The 12,622-nt window shown below is 39.4% G+C and overlaps 1 non-coding gene across 1 annotated transcript; it reads left to right on the forward strand.

Moving 5' to 3' along the window:
* Nucleotides 1–1,827: 1,827 nt before the first annotated feature.
* On the forward strand, nucleotides 1,828–1,934 carry LOC148296708 (small nucleolar RNA R71). Its single transcript, XR_015834174.1, has one exon. It is a non-coding gene; the product is annotated as a small nucleolar RNA R71 (small nucleolar RNA).
* The last annotated feature ends 10,688 nt before the right edge of the window (nucleotides 1,935–12,622 follow it).

Raw genomic sequence — 12,622 nt, forward strand, 5'->3', positions numbered from 1 at the left:
CCAAGAGGCTCGATTGGTGGCCTAAAGGATGGTGGGTATGGCGGAAACACTTCTAAGGCAGCCACCACTTCTTGGAACTCCGGTTCACAAAGATCTTCCTCTTCTTGTGTTAAGACAGCTTCTAGAGCATCATTAGACTTTCTCTGCAAAATTTTGGAAGAAACCTCATGATCCACAACATCAATTGAAAAGCAAGAATCAAGAGAGATAGAAGGTTGAGATAGAGCATTAAGCATTTTAAATTCAACAGTTTCACCCAAAACAGTCATGGAGAGAGTGCTATCTTTCACTTTGATGATTGTGTCTGCAGTGGCCATGAATGGCCTGCCTAGGAGAATGGGATCAACACGATCTCCATTTGGATTGTCTTCCATGTCCATCACTACAAAATCAGCAGGGAGAATTAGTGTATTAACTTGAACTAGAATATCTTCTACAATACCTTTTGGATATTTTATAGAATGATCAGCTAGTTCAAGTCGCATTGAAGTCTTCTTCATCCCTTCTAAGCCAAGCTCTTGATAAACTGAATATGGCAAAACATTGATGCTTGCTCCCAAGTCCAACATGGCTCTTCCAACCTTCTTGCCTCCAATGTTAATGGGAATGTCAAAGCTGCCAGGATCATCTAGTTTTGGTGGAAGCTTCCTTTGCAATACAGCACTTACATTCTGGTCGAGCTTTACTCCTTCATTTGGAGCGAAATTGAGCTTGTGAGTTTTCAAGTCCTTGATGAATTTTCCATATGCAGGAATCTGTTCAATAAGATCAAGCAAAGGCAAATTGATATTAACTTTACTCAAAATATCATAAATCTCTTTAAAAGCCTTATCTTGCTTTGCTTTCTTAAGACGGCCTGGAAATGGAATCTGTGGAACATATGGAGCGGGTGGCACGTATCTATCTTCTTGAAGATGTGGTGGCACAAATTTGTCATCCCTTTTATGCAATTGGAATTGATCGGATTTCTGAGAATCTGATTTGGCCTTAGGAGCAGATTGAGAAGTTTTGAGAAGTTCTCCTTCCGTGGCCATGGTCTCCTCCTCTTCATTTTCTACAATCACAACATCATTTGAAAGATTAGAATCATCTTTATTATCAATGATCTTACCTGATCTGAGCACATGAATGGCCTTGGCTTCTGGGTTCTTTGGATTGATCTCAGTTTGGCTTGGCCATTTCCCAGGCACTCTTTGAGTTATTTCAGCAGCTATTTGGCCTAATTGGACTTCCAATTTGGAGATGGCAGCTTGTGTAGTTTGCTGAAAATTGGATTGGTTGATTGCCATCTGCTTCACTATATCTTCCAATGATGATGATGATTGTTGTGGCCTTTGGAATGAAGGGGGATTTGCTTGATTCTGGGTATTTCTCCATGAAAAGTTTGGATGATTCCTCCAACCTGGATTATAACTTTGAGAGTATGGATCATTTCTTGGACCTTGGTTGTAGGAATTTACCAACTTAGCTTGCTCTTGCACAAATTCTGGATATCCAGCCCCAAGTGGACAAGCTGTGGTAGCATGGTCATGAGATTCACAAATGCTACACACTTCCTTCGGAGGGCTTCTTGAGTTTAATGCAAGAAGAGCATCTAGCTTTTGTTCCAGTTTTGAAATCTGCACACTAGAAGCATCATTAGAACCACTAATAACACGTTTACCTCTTGTATCCGTATGTTGGGTCTCCATTGCTATCTCCTCAAAGAGTTCGTACGTTTCTTCTGGAGTTTTGGTTTTAAAAGAACCACCTGCAAAATTGGTGACTATATTATGACTAGAAGGGGTTAGTCCTTTATAAAACATACGCATTTGAAGCTTCAATGGAATCCCATGATGAGGACATTGGTTGAGCAACCCATTGAATTTCTCCCATGCTTCACAAAACGATTCATCATCTTGCTGTGCAAATAACAAGATCTTGTCCCTAAGCATGTCGGTCTTTTGCATGGAGAAGTATTTTTCCAGGAACTTCTTTTGAATGGCAGACCATGTAGTGAGTGAACCAGGCTTCAAAGAATTCAACCAATACTTCGCCTTATCCTTTAAAGTGTATGGAAACACTCTCATTCGAAGTTGATCTTCTGTCACACCTGTCAAGGGAAAAGAACTCACAACATTAAAAATATCCTTTATATGAGTCAATGGATCTTCATTAGGTAAACCATAAAAGGAAGGCAGCATATTAAGATGAGAAGATTTAAGCTCATAATTTCGAGCTACAGTGGGCAGCAAAATGCTTGAAGGAGATGCTGGAATTGTTGGGATATCAAGTTCTCCCATGAACTCAATGGCAGCCATCATTTCTTCTTCTTCTTGGTCTGAACTTGCTTCCGAATTTGAAAGTGAAGAACCGGGAAGTTCAGTGTGGAGAGCAAGACTTGTAAATGTAGCAAGAGCTTGCTCTTTTGCAGTTGACAACTCCCTTTCTAGACGATTCTGAATTTCAGAGGTCACTCGTCTGGGTTGCAATGATGGTCCTGCGTTCAAAGATCTAGAACGTTGGAACGAAGACCTAACTTGTTCAAGTAATGGATTTTTAGACATAAACTACCTGAAACAGAAAATTAGATTAATTAGAAACACTAAAAAGAATAGGGTAACCTTGGGCACATAACCAGGGAAGAACTTTCGTTCAGTCCCCGGCAACGGCGCCAAAATTTGTTGTTAATATTATGTTAACTCGCAATTGTACGGGGCAATTAGTAGTATAGCAAGACAAGTACGAGGTCGTACCCACGAAGACTGAGAAGTTAAAACTAGTTATGTACTTAGATTACCAAATTCAAGAAAGTAGGAGGTTATGTCTAAAACAGAATTTAAAACAAGAGTGGTTGTGATTGTTGAACAAAAGAAGCAAAATGAAATTGCAAACAAAAACAAGTAAACAAATGTAACAAAGAGTGGTTTTAAGAGTTGGAAAACAGATTTTGAGACTAGGGCATTCGAATTACCATAACAATTCAATTCTGGGTTATAAAGATTCAAGTAACAAGTCTAATTCAGATTCAAAGATTGATTCTAGCTAAAGTATGATTAGGCCATGGTGTTTGGTCCTAACCTTGTGTTCCTAATTCCCTAATTTGATCATTTGTTGTCTAACCTAAAATTAAGCATTAGGAACCCATTAAGCATAGAAGAACATTTTAAACAACCAAGTATGTATCTAATCCCTGTTGTCGAATGTCCATACATACTCTTCCTATTCATAGTTCAATTCGAATTAAAGCATGGTGTATACTCTTAATTCAAACCAAGATAGTTAACAAACAAGTTCTAATGGTGATCAATCATTCAAACAAGCATGTTAACTTATAAGCATAATGAATAAGAACATGAATCATGAATCAAACTTGAAACTCCAAACTTATAAACCCAGAATATTCATGTTAGGTTACATCGAAGCCCTAGTTATGGATTTAGCTACTCATAATGGAAAAGAGACTTGAACAGAAATGAGAAAACATAATGAATACAATAAGAGTAGAAAAACCCTTTTTCTGAAGTTCTTGTGGTGTCCAAGGCTTCTCCAAGTGCTTCTCCACTTCTAATGCTTCTCCAAGAGCTTCCCCACTTCTAGAGAGATGTATGAAGGATATGGAGGTGATTTGGGATGAGTTTGAGTGAGTGGTGATGGCTAAGGAAGATGAAATTCGTAGGGAAATGAAAGAGAGGTTTGCTGGAGTTGTTTTGGTGATTGTTGGAGTGTTTGGGATTTTGAGAGTGTTTGAGGATGGTTGGAGTGAATTGTGGGGGTTGTGAATCTCAGGATTTGTTGTCTTGAATGTGGAATGGATGTGGTATTTATAGGGAGAGGGGAGTGACAAATCTGAATTCAATATGGCTAATGCATACAACACTTGCATTATAAAAGATGAATTGGTTGATGCACTTCACTAATGCATACAACACTTGCATTATAAAATCTGAATTGGTTGATGCACTTCACCAATAGATCCCACCAGCAGCCCTAGCTCATCTTCATGTCACCATGACCAAGCTTCCAACCAGAAATGATAGCTCATACCTAGCTCACCATGACCAAGCATCCAACCAGCACATGCTGAGGTCAGCATAACCAGAAACTTCAAGGGCTTACAACTTGGGCTTCTCTTAATCAAATTAGGACTTTAAGCACTCGAAATTGAAGTTCAGAATGTCTTCTTTCCAGCCATATATCATTTGGGCCAATCCAAGGTCGGAGGAGGAAGTTAAGGCCAAAACAAATTTCTAACTCATTTTGCGCGCTGATAAAATCCATCCTGAGCATGGCTCTGTGTTTGCTAGGTAACAGACTCCATATTTATCCAATGGGGCTGAATTTTGGATATGTTATAGTACACACCCATTGGAACAACTTTCATGAAGAATGCTGCCTCATCCGAGCTGTGTAGGTTGCTGAAACAAAGCTTGCAATATGACCTACGGAACTGGACTGGCAGGGGGCTGTAGCCAAAATGAGTTTGTCTTTTAAGCTCTTCTTCCATTCATCCAAATTAGGCCTTAACATGCTTGAATTGCATGAATTATGCTCTCTTGCTCTATTGGCCTACAAAACACACAAAGGGAGGGAAATAACTTAGAATTATAGGAACTAAGCAAAAGAAGTAAGTAAATTGGGCATGTATATGTATGAAATTATGAGTTTAACAACTGGCGACACTGTTGCCCCTAATTCCCTAGACCCAAATTTTGGGAAGTGGAAAATTGCTGATGCTATTGTGAAAAGTTGGATGTTGCGACTATGGAACCCAGTTTGTTGAATATGTTTCATACTCTACCTACTGCTAAGGAAATTTGGGATGCTGTTAATCATATGTTTTATGATGGCTCTGACATATCCCATCTCTATGAACTGTGTGTTGGAAATTTGGCTCACAATTAGGATGCAAGTGAAGCAGGAGGCAACCGGTCGCTGGGTATTGGCGACCGGTCGTTTTGAAGCAGGTTCGAAGAAACGAGAAAATCGTGACCAGCGACCGGTCGCCAGGAGCAAGTGACCAGTCGCTTTTTGGCAGAGTCTTCAGCGACCAATCGCCAGTGACGGGCGACCGGTCGCCAGTGTTGCTGTTTCGATTTTTCACTCGTTTTTTCAAGGTGTCTTCACATGTGCTTGTTCCCTACCTAATCCCTCGGGCCTCCAAAGAGTTTTAGGGGTTCTAAAAAGTCTAGCAAGGTGCTGGAAAAGCTGGAACACTATTAAATGATGATTGTTTACTTGCTTCAAGGAGTACCTACCTTATGACTCTAGATAGGGTGGCTGAAGGTGCAGCCACTAATGACTAGCCTTTGTTCTGCCCAAGTTGTGGTCCTAGTCTGGAAACCAAGGGGAGAATGTGGGAGGAAAAGATGGAGCCTTCTCCTAAGTCCAAAGGCTTGTGTATTAAAGGGAAGAGGAAGCAAGACAGCATAAGTGTGGTTTATCTCAAGCCATGGTCGTGAACAAGACAGCATAAGAGGATGTCGAGAAGCTCGTGAACAACTGGCTTCGAGATTTGAAGATTGGCGGAAATTTCAAAGATGCTCTACACATGGAGGTAGACCGAGCAAACTCTACGCCTTTCACTGCCGAACTCGAGCAGGCTGCTTCCCCAAAACGATTCTCAACGCCCACTTTCACACACTTCAAAGGGGATTTTGATCCTGAGAGCTATTTGAAGCACTTCAAAAGTGTTATGATCCTCTACAAGGCCGACGATGCGCTAATGTGCAAGGTGTTTGTAATGACCTTGGGAGGAGCATCCCAGGATTGGTTCTAGGAGTTAGTTTATGTCTTCACCAAGGAATACACTTCTTACTGGACGATCAAGAAGAATCCTAGCCACCTGTTGAACATGCGCAAGAAGTCCGATGAATCCCTTCGAGATTACATCAAGAGATTCAAAGCATAAAATGCCAACACTATAGGATGTGATGACCAAATTGCGTCCTCTACTTTCAAGAAAGGTCTTCCAGTTGAGCATGACTTATACCGCAAGCTGACTATCACCCCTAGCCAGACTCTAGCAGAGGTCTTCGCGACCGCAGAACTCTATGCACTCTGGGATGATGATCGAATCGCCGCGAAGAAGTCTACTAAGCAGGAAGATCAGCCAACCAAGCGGGCAGGCCAAAGAAGGGATAGGTTTAGTAGTAGGAACAAAGACAAACGCAAGTGAAAGACAAACCTTGGGTAAGAAGACCACCACCCTTGAAAGGAGATCCAGACAAAAGGGATACCAAAAAATATTGTGCCTTCCATGGGACGCATGAGCACAATACGAATAACTGCTTTGCTTGGAAAACGCACCTCGAAGAACTCATGAGAGAAGGCCATTACATAGAGTTCATTGATAAGCAAGCCATCCAGTAGATTGAGGAAGATCAAACAGGCCACTGTGATCTCCCAAGTCTCAACTAGCCTCCCACTGGCAGAAGACGATCCCGTGATCGGCTTCCAAAAGAAAGATTTAATCAGTCTTGATCTACTACACAACGACGCCCTTGTCATCAGCATTCAAATCGCTTAAGCCATGGTCGACCGAATCCATGCAGACAAGGGCAGTGCATCCAATATCCTACAATTGGTAGTCATCCGACAGATGGGCTTAGGACAAAGATCAATAAATAAGCCAGGTCGCTAACTGGCTTCAATGGCACAACAACAGTTACCATGGGCACGATAGATCTCAACGTCTACAACGACATTCAGGGCAGACCTGTAATCAGCTCATAAACATTCATGGTTATTGATGAAGTCTCCCCCTACAACGGCATTCTAGGCATACCATGGATTGTCAAGATCAACGCCAACACCTCCGCCACACATCAGAAAATCCATTACCTAATCCCTGGGGGTGGTGTCGGTCAAATCAACTGTGATCAGGCAATGGCGAGGAAATGCTCAACTCAAGGACTGAAAAGAAGCAAGCAAACACAGTTCCTCCTTATGAATTAGACAGATCTAAAAGGAGTAGATCAAGCAGAGGAGAAAGCAGATCTCGTTCCTGGCAGCTAAGCAGGCCAGAAAGGAAAGAGAATAGCTACTCCCCAATAGCAATCAAAGAATCAGGACCAAGTTGAGGGAATCCGTTTGGAGGTCTCTCCTGAAGAAGGATGGAAGCCCGAAGAGGACGTCGAGCTAGTACCCCTTGATCCTGACAAGCTACAGAGAAAAGCGCGGATTCGCTCGCACTTAAGCCAGGAGGAGAAGGCTGAGCTTGCAGCCTTCCTCCAGTACAACAAAGACGTATTTGCATGGTCGCCATCTGACATGCCAAGCATCGATCCCCATATCATCTGCCATCGCCTACACGTCAACCCAGCTCTCAAGCTTGTAACTCAGAAGAGACTTAACTTCGCTCTCGAGCGGGATGCCATCATTGAGGCCGAGATTGACAAGCTCCTAGCTGCCGATTTCATTGAAGAAGTCTCTTACGTAGAATGGCTAGCGAACGTTGTTTTAGTAGCAAAGAAAGATAAGGGCTTGTGGAGAGTTTGCGTCGACTACACCAACCTCAACAAGACGTGCCCTAAAGACAACTTTCCACTGCCAAGAATTGATCAGCTCGTCAATTCAACTTCCGGAAATCAACTGGTAAGCTTCATGGACACATACTCCGGCTACTATCAAATCATGATGCATGAAAACGACAAGGCAAAAACCTCCTTTATCATCGAAAGGGGTACATACTACTACAAAGTCATGCCTTTTGGGCAAAGACCTACAAAAGGCTAGTAAACAAAATTTTTGAGGAGCAAATCGGTAAGACTATGGAGGTCTAAATAGACGACATGCTAGTCAAAGATCCCCAGCAAGCAGACCACATCAAAAACCTTGCCAAGGCATTCAGCCTACTCCAAAAATACAACATGAAGTTGAACCCGAGCAAATGCACATTTGGAGTCTCATTCGGTTAATTACTGGGATATTTGGTCATCCAAAGAGGAATTGAGGCACATCTGATCAAATCAAGGCTATACTCAACATGAAGTCACCTGCCACAACAAAGGAGATACAAAGTCTAATGGGTAGAGCAGCAGCTCTCAACTGATTCCTTTCGAGATCTACCAACAAGTGCAGACCATTCCTCAAAGCCTTGAAGAAAGGGTAAAAGGACAAGTGGGACGAAGAGTGAGAAGTAGCCTTTCAGAGCTTGAAGGCCTACCTTACTTCACCTCCTCTACTCTCAAAATTGATACCAGGCGAAGACTTGTTCATCTATGTGGGGATCTTTTTGTTCCAGTAGCCAGACGAATGGGCTTGGGCTGCTGTAAAGGATGAGCAGATGTGTGAAATTGCCCCTTTGTGTCTGAGTTCGAAAATTAAGCCCCAAGGATGCTTCAAAAAGGTAGTAAGGCCTTAGGAGACACCTTGGTTACCTTCACCAATGAGAATAACAACAAATTACAGATAATTTCTTGGTGTTTACAGATAGAATCTTAGCTTTGTTGTGAATTAAGACTAACTCACTTCCCCTTAGGACCTTGTTGTTGATGAACTTTGTGACAAACTCTATGATGGATGAGTCTTACACACACACAGAAATTTAACCAAATAGAAATGACACAAGTGTTTATAGAGGTTCAGCCAAATGCCTACTTCCTCTTTGGTGATCTTCTTGAGAACTTTCACTAATGAAGATAGGTTACAACTTTGGTTTACAAAGAAGGAAACCCCCTTAGAAATCTACCCTCACAATCTGTTTCTCTCTCACCCTTGCTCAACAACTTGATACACTTAGAGAACTCTCTTGCTCTCCCCTTGGTATTTTCTGAACTTACAAGTTTCCAGCTTCTATACAATTTTCTATACTTTGCACAGACTTTTGCACTTAACAACTTAATGTTCTCTTGCTTCCTCTTCCCTCTTATATAGGCCATTGGACTCCAACATAAGGTATCATTAAGTTCTGCACGTTCTTGCTTTAGTTACACAACTTTAGACACCTGTTCTTGGCAGCTCACAAAGCAAGGGAACAATGAATGATAGATGCCATATATCTCTTGAACCAAGAGAGTATTCACTCATTGAAGCAAGTCATCAATTTGCCAAAGAGTTCTCCCCATCTTTCCAGCTGCTTGCTGTTGCGTCGATACAGCTGCACCAAAATGGATTCAGTTGCATCCTCAACTTGTGATACTCGCAAGTGCACGAACCGTTGGTAGTTTAGCGTATGTAAGTGCGAGGTCGATTCCACAGGGATTGGTGATTGAATGATCCAATTTAGTTTCCCTACACAAAATAGAAACAAAAACAAAGAACATGAAAGAAGGAAGAAAATAAGAAAGTAACTCAAGCAAATAAATTCCCAAGTTCAATTAGATTAATGGATTGGTTCTAGCTAAAGTATGATTAAGCCATGGTGTGTGGTCATAACCTTGTGTTCCTAATTCCCTAATTTGATCATTTGTTGTCTAACCTAAAATTAAGCATTAGGAACCCATTAAGCATAGAAGAACAATTTAAACAACCAAGCATGTATCTAATCCCTGTTGTCGAATGTCCATACATACTCTTCCTATTCATAGTTCAATTCGAATTAAAGCATGGTGTCTACTCTTAATTCAAACCAAGATAGCTAACATGCAAGCCTAAATGGTGATCAATCATTCAAACTAGCATATCAACTTATAAGCATAATGAATAAGAACAAAAACCATAATTGAAACTTGGAAACTAATTCAACTTGAAAACTTAAGAAAGAATGTACATTACAAGAAAAATAAATTACAACTAAGAAAACATTAAAGAAAGCTAGAATTGAGAACTAGAAAGGAAAACTAAGAGAATTTGAGGGAGAGAAGGGAAGGGAGCTCTAGAGAAGTGTTTGAGAGCTCCCCCCCTTGGGGTGTGTTTACAAGCTTGGGAAACCTCACTATATATAGGCCTAAGGAAGCTGAAAATCTGAATTAAGTATGGCTAATGCATACAACACTTGTTTTATAAAATCTGAAATGGTTGATGCACTTCACTAATAAATCCCACCAGCAGCCCTAGCTCATCTTCATGTCACCATGACCAAGCTTCCAACCAGAAATAATAGCTCATCCTGAGGTCAGCATGACCAGCAACTTCAAGGGCTTACGAATTGGGCTTCCCTTAAGCAAATTAAGACTTTAAGCACTCAAACTTGAAGTTCAGAATGTCTTCTTTCCAGCCATATATCATTTGGGCCAATCCAAGGTCGGAGGAGGAAGTTAAGGCCAAAACAAATTGCTAACTCATTTTGCGCGCTGATAAAATCCATCCTGAGCATGGCTCTGTGTTTGCTAGGTAACAGACTCCATATTTATCCAATGGGGCTGAATTTTGGATATGTTATATTACACACCCATTGGAACAACTTTCATGAAGAATGTGGCCTCATCTGAGCTATGTAGGTTGCTGAAACAAAGCTTGCAATATGACCTACGAAACTGGGCTGGCAGGGGACTGTAGCCAAAATTGAGTTTGTCTTTAAGCTCTTCATCCATTCATCCAAATTAGGCCCTAACATGCATGGATTGCATCATTTACTATCCAAAGCCCTCATTATTACCTAAAGCTCAATGAACTGAAAGATAAACACAAAAAGGATTAAAAGCACAAGTTTAACTCAAAAACATAACCAAATCATAAGCTAGAAGGGTACAAAATGATATGTAAATATGCACCCCTAGATTTTGCTAGTCCTCGAGCAAAACAAAAGGAAAACAAAGATAAAAACAAACAAGAAGTTAACTAGACCACTTTCGTAGGTAACTCGATTGCATTGAGCATATGCAACAAGCCTTTAAACCTCTAGGCATCCCTAGTAGGAGGAGTTGTGTCTCCTGAGGGTTTAACAGATACGATACCCACAAACGTTTTACTGACTCTGTAAAACAAGGTAATTAGAAAACTTAAAAGATTGTTAGTCCTTAAGCAAAATAAAAAACAAAAACAAAAAAAATAATTACATTAACAAAAACAAAACAAAAAAAACAAAACAAAACAAAACAAAACAAAAAAATTACAAAAATAAAAAGAACTCAAAACAATCTTTCCGAACATTTTCTGAAGAGAAATGACTCATGCACATGACTCAAAAGTTTTAACAATAAAAGCTCAATTTTAAACATTATTCACAAAGCGGCAAAGTTCAAAACATAATATGCTCAAAGTGTGGTAGTGTGATAGCCAAATGCAACAAATTCCCCAATCTTAGTTTTCACACAATTTCAAAAATCATACAAAGCACAAGTTCAACTTCAAATCTCACCAAAGTTGTCCTCTCACAAAGGAATCACTCGGAAGAGGGCTATAATGCAACACTCAGTTATAAACATGAGATTAGAGTTAAACCATAAAGACTTAACTCGAAATAGAAAGATGAAGAACTTGCATTAATATGATCTCAAGAAGGATGCCAAACACTTAAAAGTAGAAAAATGAATGCAATTCAACCACATGACATTTAAGATCAATTTAGGTCTTTAGCATAGGTTGTAATGGGGCCAAGGGTGTAAGGTGAGTAAGAAATGAAGGGTATGGATAAAACAAAGTCCAAGAAACTCAAAATATAAGAGCATAAAACAATTGTTTACAAGACTTCGAATCATCACGATTAGATTTTTTCTTTTACACGATCAAAACTCCTTATACCTTCATTTACAATGATTCATACTCCTTTCCTTGAATTGAACAAACACCAATTTATTTTGAAGGCCCAAAAATGAAACCCAAAAATGAAATTTCATTCAACCACCACTTAATCACAACTTTTCTCGTTTCTTTCACCAATTGTGTGATTTTTTTTTTCAAAATGTAACACCAATTCCCAAACTTAGTATGAAAAACACATCCCAATTAAAGCTCATGAGTTCCTTAGAAAGGTAAATATTTGTTTTTCAGGCTAAGGCGAGGAAATATAATTGGTAAAATGAAAGAAAAGGTTTACATGTAGGCTCAAAATGGTTAACAATGGAAAGTCATGCTTAAACATGCATAAGGTTAGCTTGAAAGGCACAAACGATCCAAAGAGGGCCTTAATATCATTTCTTAAATGTCATGAGATCAAATTGCAAAAGAATGAATGACTTTTAAGTGTTCAACCAAATCAATGAATAATGAGATCAAACAACAACTTAGATGACAAGAAATTAAGAGTATGTGTATATAACACTCATGAAATGAAGTACAAGGCTCAAAAGCTCACATTATAAAGTCTAATTTATGATTCATACAATTCTTTAGATCATGCAAATCCTTTAATTGGAAAATTATGAAACAAATGGCAAGTGCAAAGAAGGTTTCGAACATGTCATGCTAGAACGATGCCAAATTAATTAATTAATTAATTATTATTTTTTACAATAAAAATTTACAAGGAAAAAAAATAAATAAAATTCAATTTTTTATTTAAGTCATGCAACATTTATCACAATCTCATCAAATGTGTTCGGAAAGTGACTAAACAAAACAAGATTCAAAACAAGAACGAAATTTAAATTTTATTTTTTTTATTTTTATAATTTTAAGAAAAACCAAGTTTACTTGCTAAACTCCAATACCCCCAAACCTAGAAATGAGCATTGTCCTCAATGTTTAAAAATTAGCCACAAACAATGTCATAACAACAAATGAAAGGTATTAAAGCAAAAAAAAAAAAAATCACAAAATC

This window comes from Prunus avium, chromosome 2 (assembly GCF_965620075.1).
Source record: "Prunus avium chromosome 2, drPruAviu1.hap1.1, whole genome shotgun sequence".
Taxonomy (NCBI): domain Eukaryota; kingdom Viridiplantae; phylum Streptophyta; class Magnoliopsida; order Rosales; family Rosaceae; genus Prunus; species Prunus avium.